The 7,447-nt window shown below is 36.9% G+C and overlaps 1 pseudogene; it reads left to right on the forward strand.

Moving 5' to 3' along the window:
- Window positions 1-383: 383 nt before the first annotated feature.
- On the forward strand, window positions 384-989 carry LOC107153453 (annotated as a pseudogene).
- The last annotated feature ends 6,458 nt before the right edge of the window (window positions 990-7,447 follow it).

Here is a 7,447-nt window from a genome sequence, read left to right on the forward strand (position 1 = left end):
GGGGTTTACATCCTTGTATCACATAAAGGAGACTTTAAGCCAAGGTTAATCAAAAGTGATAAAGATACACATTACATACTGCTCAAGTATGTATACCAACAAGACATAACAATCCTAAATATATATACCCCAAACAATGTTGCAGCTATGTACATCAAACAAACTCTTCTCAAGTTCAAGAGTCAAATTGACCACAACACAATAATCTTGGGTGACTTTAACACACCTCTCTCACCACTGGATAGATTTTTCCCAACAAAAGTTGAATAAAGAAACTATAGGTGTCTGCCGAAGATGGCTCCACGGGGAGGAATGGAGTAAAGGTTGTATCTTAAGCCCAGGCGTGTTAGAAGAACTGGGAAGGCACCTGTTGGGAGGAGAGCAGCAGGGTCAAGATGAAAAACCATAAACCACATGATACTATCAAGGAAAACTCAGTTTTTGATGTCATAGCCAGAAAAATTGAACTACTATCAGAAGCAGAAAGGAATCTACTTGAACATGGATCCAAATATGTTGGACTTAATGCTACTCTGTGTGGCCTAATAGCAAACAGTCTTTTTCAGCGTGTCTTGCATGTAACACGAGCCTGAATAGCTGCTGGCTTACCAATGGCAGTGCTCCCATTTTTTATAGTAAAAGCATCTTTCAAAGGTTTTGTAAGTTTACCTTCGAGTACAGGTGATTTGAATTGTGAAACCTGTACTGTGACAACAGTTGGACTTGTTGGATTAGTTTTAGGAGGTCTGTACCCTGTTTTCTTGGCTATTCCTGAAAATGGTGGCCTAGCAGCCAGGTATCAATCAGCCCTGCTACCAGAGAAAGGAAACACCTTAACTTATGGGATTAAAATTTCTAAGCCTATCTTCAGAAAGATGTTATTTCCCATTTTACTTCAGACTATGTTTGCAGCAGACCTTGGGTCTAGACAATATAAAGTACTTATAAAGGCCCTTCAGTTACCTGAACCTGAGCTAGAAATTCACTGATTTTGAGCAAATGTGTAAACAAAATAAAATTGTAAAGATAAAAAAAGAAGCTATAGAATTCAATAATACAATCAATAACTTAGACTTAACTGACATATATACAATATTTCAACCTGCATCAAGAGGATACATACACTTTCTTCTCAGCAACACATGGATCCTTCTCTAAAATAGACCATATACTATCCCACAAAGCAACTCTTAGCAAATACAAAAAAGTAGAGATACTACCATGCATTTTATCAGATCATAATGGAATGAAATTGGAAATCAATGACAAAATAAAAACTAAAATTTTTCCATCACCTGGAGACCAAATAATATGCTACTGAATGAACAATGGGTAAAAGAAAATACCTAGGAGGCTATTATAAAATTCTTAGAGGTAAATTAAAACTCATGCACAACATATTGAAATCTCTGGGACACTATGAGAGCAGTACTAAGAGGAAAATTCATTGCATGAGTTTATTTCTTAAAAGAAGAAAAAGTCAACAAATAAATGACCTCACACCACATCTCAAAGCCCTAGAAAAAGATGAACAAACCAACAGCAAAAGCAGTAGAAGGCAAGAAATAATTAAAATTAGAGCTGAAATCAATGAAATTGAAACCAAAGAAACAATTGAAAAAATTGACAAAACCAAAAGTTGGTTTTTTGAAAAAATAAATAAAATTGACAGACCCTTAGCTATGCTAACTAAGAGAAGGAGAGAGAGAATTCAAGTTACCAGCATGCATGATGAAAAAGGCAATATCACAACAGACACTACAGAAATACAGAGGATAATTATAAATTATTTTGAAAACTTATACTTCAATAAAATAGAAGACATTGAAGGTATCAACAAATTTCTTAAGTCATATGAATTTCCCAGATTGAATCAGGAAGATATATACAATTAAACAGACCAATATCAAGTGAGGAAATAGAAGATGCCATCAGAAGCCTACCAACTAAGAAGAGCCCAGGACCGGATGGATACATAGCCAAGTTCTATAAGACCTTTAAAGAAGAACTAATACCAATACTCTACAATTTATTTCAGGAAATAGAAAAAGAGGCAGCACTTCCAAACTCATTCTATGAGGTCCATATCACCCTGATCCCCAAACCAGGCAAAGACACATCAAAGAAAGACCAATATCTCTAATGAACATACATGCAAAAATTCCCAATAAAATACTGGTAATCAAATACAAAAACATATAAAAAAGATTGTGCACCATGATCAAGTGGGATTCATCCCAGAGAAGCAAGGTTGGTTCAGAAACATACAGAAATCAATAAATTTAATTCATTACATCAATAGACTCAAAGATAAGAATCATAAATCATCTCAATAGATGCCGAAAATTATTTGACAAAATACAATGCCCTTTCATGTTCAAAACATTAGAAAAACTAAGGATAAAAGGAACATATCTCAACACCATAAAGGTTATCTATGCTAAGCCTCAGGCCAACATCATTCTACATGGAGAACAATTGAAGGCATTCCCTCTAAAAACTGGAAAAAGACAGGAATGCCCTCTTTCACCACTTCTATTTAACATAGTTCTTGAAACACTGGCCAGAGCAATTAGACAAAAGAAACTAAAGGGATATGTATAGGACAAGAAGAACTTAAATTAGCACTATTTGCTGATGATATGACTCTATGCCTAGAAGACCCAAAAAACTCCACCAAAAAACTTCTAGAAGTACTAAATGAATTCAGCAAAGTAACAGGATATAAAATCAACACCTATAAGTCAAAGGCATTTATGAACATCAGTGACAAAGCCTCTGAGAGGTAAATGGGGAAAACTACCCCATTTACAATAACCTCAAAAATAAATAAGATACTTGGGAATCAACTTAATGAAAGAGGTGAAAGGTCTATACAATGAAAATTACAGAACCTCACAGAAAGAAATCAAAGAAGACCTTAGATGATGGAAAGATCTACTTTGCTATTGGATAGGCAGAATTAATATTATCAAAATGACCATACCTCCAAAAGCACTATATAGATTTAATGCAATTCTGATTCCAATTGATTATACAAATAGAAAAAGCAATTATGAAATTTATCTGGAAAAATAAAAGACCCAGAATAGCTAAAGTAATCCTTAGCAGGAAGAGTGAAGCAGGTAGCATCACTATACCAGACTTTAAACTATACTACAGAGCAATAGTAACAAAAACAGCATGGTATTGGCACCAAAACAAACTGGTAGATCAATCGTACAGAATAGAGAACACAGAGACTAACCCACAAAATTAAAATTATCTTATATTAGACAAGGGTATCAAAAACATGCACTGGAGAAAAGATAGCATCTTCAACACAAAAAAAGAAAGAAAGAAGGAAAGAAAGAAAGAAAGAAAGAAAGAAAGAAAGAAAGAAAGAAAGAAAGAAAGAAATTAAACTCCTATCTCTCACCATGCACAAAACCCAACTCAAAGTGGATCAAGGACTTAGGAATTAAACAGAGACTCTGCATCTAATAGAAGAAAAAGTAGGCCCTAATCTTCATCACATGGGATTAGGTCCCAACTTCCTTAATAAGCCACCTATAGAGCAAGAATTAGAACCAAGAATCAGTAAATGGGTTGGAATCAAACCAAAAAGTTTCTTCTTAGCAAAAGAAACAACCTTGAGGTGAACAGGGAGCCTACATCCGGGGGCAAATCTTTACCCCTCACACATCCAATAAAGCACTAATCTCTAGGGTATGTAAAGAACTCAAAAAGCTAACAACCAAAAAACAAAACAAAACAAAACACACACACACACGCAAACAAACAAACAAATAACCCAATCAACAAATGGGCCAAGGACCTGAACAAACACTTCTCAGAAGAGGATATACAATCAAACAAATATATATAAAAAATGCTCATCATCTTTAGCAATTAGAGAAATCCAAATCAAAACTACTCTAAGATATCATCTCACTCCAGTCAGAATGGCAGCTATTATGAAGACAAACAATAAGCATTGGTGAGGATGTGGAGAAAAATGTACACTCATACATTGTTGGTGGGACTGCAAATTAGTGCAGCCAATATGGAAAGCATTATGGAGATTTCCTTGGAAATATGGGAATAGAACACCATTTGACCCAGCTATCCCTTTCCGTGGTCTATACCCAAAAGACTTAAAAACAGCATACCACAGGGACACAGCCACATCAATGTTTATAGTAGCACAATTCATAATAGCTATACCAACCTAGTTGAACCAACCTAGATGCCCTTCAGTGGATGAATGGATAAAAAAATGTGGCATATATACACAATGGAATTTTATTCAGCAATAAAAGAGAATAAAATCATGGCCTTTGCAGGTAAATGGATGGCATTGGACAAGATAATGCTCAGTGAAATTAGCTAATTAAAAAAAAAACAAATGCTGAATGTTTTCTCAGATATAAGGAAGCTGACTCATAGTGGGGTATGCAGGGGGAGGATGGGAAGAATATATGAATTATAGATAGGGTAGAGAAGGGGATTAGCAAGGATGGTAGAATGTGATAGACATCATTACCCAAAGTACATGTATGAAGACACGAATTGGTGTCCACATAGTTTATGTACAACCAGAGATATGAAAAATTGTGCTGTATGCATGTAATAAGAATTGTAATGCATTCTGCTGTCATTTATTTTAAAAAATCAGTAAAAAAAAGATCCCACAATCCATCAACAACATATCTATTTATTAAATTGCAGTATACAGGTAGAGGAATAAAAAGTTTATTATTCTTTATCCCCATAGGAAATAAAATTATCAACTAGAATACAAAAAAAAAAGATTGCTATTTTTCCCAGAACATTTAAAAGATGGAGAGAATTATTAAAGTGGAATCAGAAAATAGAGATAACAATGATTATTTCGGCCATCTTAGTATGCAGAACAGAAAGATGCCATGAGGACAAAGAGGGCAGTGAAGAGAGGGTCGGCTCAAGGGTTAGAGAGTCCCGGGAGGTCCACAGACTGTTGGAATGTGGTTCCAGCATGGAGTGAACTGAATAGAACAAAATTATTTTTTATGGATTTCTGTATGCATTTGAATTGGTTAAAAAATGTCACTTTTAACAGAAAGTCCACCATTGTCCTGGTCACTTCTTAGAAATTCAGCCTAGCAAAATCCACTCCCAATCTGTTGTTCAAGTCAGTTCAGTGCTATGCAACTCTTAGACTGAGATCAGTTAAATGCTAGGCAAGGGTTATGACATGTCAACTCAGTGCCTGCCAGTACTTGTCTTCATTGTATTCATAGGGGAAACTTCAGTGACAGGTTTATATTGTGTTATATGTTATTTTAACTATAATTTTGGGGTTTCCTCTTTTGGTGTGTGGAATACCTGAGAACACACATTTTTCAAATGACACTGTATAAGCCAAGGGTTAACACAGCCTTTGTCCTATTTGTAGAATTTGACCTTGACCTTGAGTTCACTTTCTAGATCTGTTTGCCTGGAATATTGATAAAGGTGCAATGTCAGCTGTGTTACTGAGCAGCTCTGCACGTGGTAGAAATGACCTTTGTGAACTGCCTCTAACAGGCAGCACAGACTAAAGACAAGATATCAGTTGGGAACCATAAGTCCTGTACTTTCCAAAGGTGTGGTGGTTCTTGGAACACACATGTCCCTTGTGGAGACCTGGAAACTTTACCTGTAGAGATGTATTCATATTAATTCCCGTCAGGGCTGAGTGGCTTTAAGCCAGGGTCACTGCTGAGCTCCTGCTGCACCTACTTGTGTAATTCTAACTCTGTCACATCTGAACTCTTATAAGAGGAACAGAAAATGGCTTCTGGATTGCTGTCTGGACCTCTGACAGGCTTCTCCCACTGAAGAACAGGGCTCACAGCTACTCTAATGGCAGCTGTATTTCCTTTCTTATAGTTCTATTCCTCTAAGTGGATCCAGAGCCAAGCCAGTGTATAATGAGCCTAAGTGCATAGTCGAGCTAAGAAGATAACAGAGTACATATTACACCTAGCCATCATTTGTAAGTATTTGTGTACGTCATTCAGTTTTCTAAACTTTTGCTACCAAAACAAAATATTAAAAAAATAGAGTGAATACTGAAATCAACATAAGACTATAGTTATCAAAAGTAACTTTGGATTTCCAAAATATTTATATTCATCAAAACACTGTTTCATATTGTATAAAACTGTAAATCTGAACATTTAACAATCATTTCCTGATGAAATTGCTCTTGAACCTGTTGTAGGCATTCATGTTCCATGTAAGAGCTTGACTGAAAAAGACTGTCTTTAATTTTGTGAAGTACATACATCCCCTGGTCTATGGCAGTCACATATGAGATGCTGTCATCCTTACTTGCACACTTGCATCTGCTTCTACTGAGGCATTTGGTTGTTTCATCATAAAATAATTTGGTGGTTTCATTACAAAATATCCCTTTTATTGTTCTGGGTCAGAGGCAGGAAGAGGAGCTTAATATTGTACAACAAGTTTCATTTCAACTATCTGTCTTCCAGATGCGGCAAGAGAGGTTTGTATGTGTGTGGGGGTGTGACTTCTTGTCAATTTCCACCACTCACCCCACAAGTTAATGGTTTACTGATGAGGTTTGTATGTGTGTGGGGGTGTGACAGGGTGTCAATTTCCAGTCCCCACCCCCAATTTAATGGTTACTAATGAGTATAATAAGTACATTTGTTATTATTTTCATGACTACTCTCCAGTTGGGACCTCTGACAGAGACCACAGTATGGACAGGGACAGAGAGGCCACCTGAGCTGCTGGGCTAACAAATATGGGGACAGCAGCAACTCCTGGCAGGGAGAGCAGTGAAATCAATAGGTTTCAGGCATGAGAGGGAAAGGTATTGTCTATGGAATATATAATTGATAAGAATTCTGTTATTGAAAACGTGGAATTGAGCATGAGCATAAGCAGGTGCAGAGTTTAAGGGAACACTATCAAGGAATCCACATACTAGAACAAACAGGAGTGGGTCAAAGAGAGGGAAGGACACAGATGAGAATCAGCTTGTCCAGGGCCTCCATGAGCTGAGGACGCCCTTCATCTCTGCCTGAGAGAGTGACCTCATGGGTCCTGAAAGAGGAGTGACTAACTGGTGGTTGCCTTAGAACCCACAGACAGCTTTTAGAGGGGGTTACTGCTACTGGTAGTGTTCACTGCATAGAGATTGTCCAAAGGGCAAGCTCATGTGTCCTTCAGGAGTCTGTAGGTTCTCCATCTAGTCCTGAGAGAAAATCCTTCATGTGTACTTGGATTCACTTCTTAGGGAAGCTGTAATAAATTAACACAAGATCTGTGGATTCAAACTTTTTGTATTTCTGGAGTAAAGAAGTCTGAAATTAAGGTTTCAGCAGGGCTGCATTCCCTTCTGGTGCTTTGGGGAAGGAAAATCTGTACCTTGCCTCTTTTGGCTTCTGGTGTCTGCAAACCTTTCTTGGCTTAT

This window comes from Marmota marmota, unplaced genomic scaffold (assembly GCF_001458135.2).
Source record: "Marmota marmota marmota unplaced genomic scaffold, marMar, whole genome shotgun sequence".
NCBI classification, from domain to species: domain Eukaryota; kingdom Metazoa; phylum Chordata; class Mammalia; order Rodentia; family Sciuridae; genus Marmota; species Marmota marmota.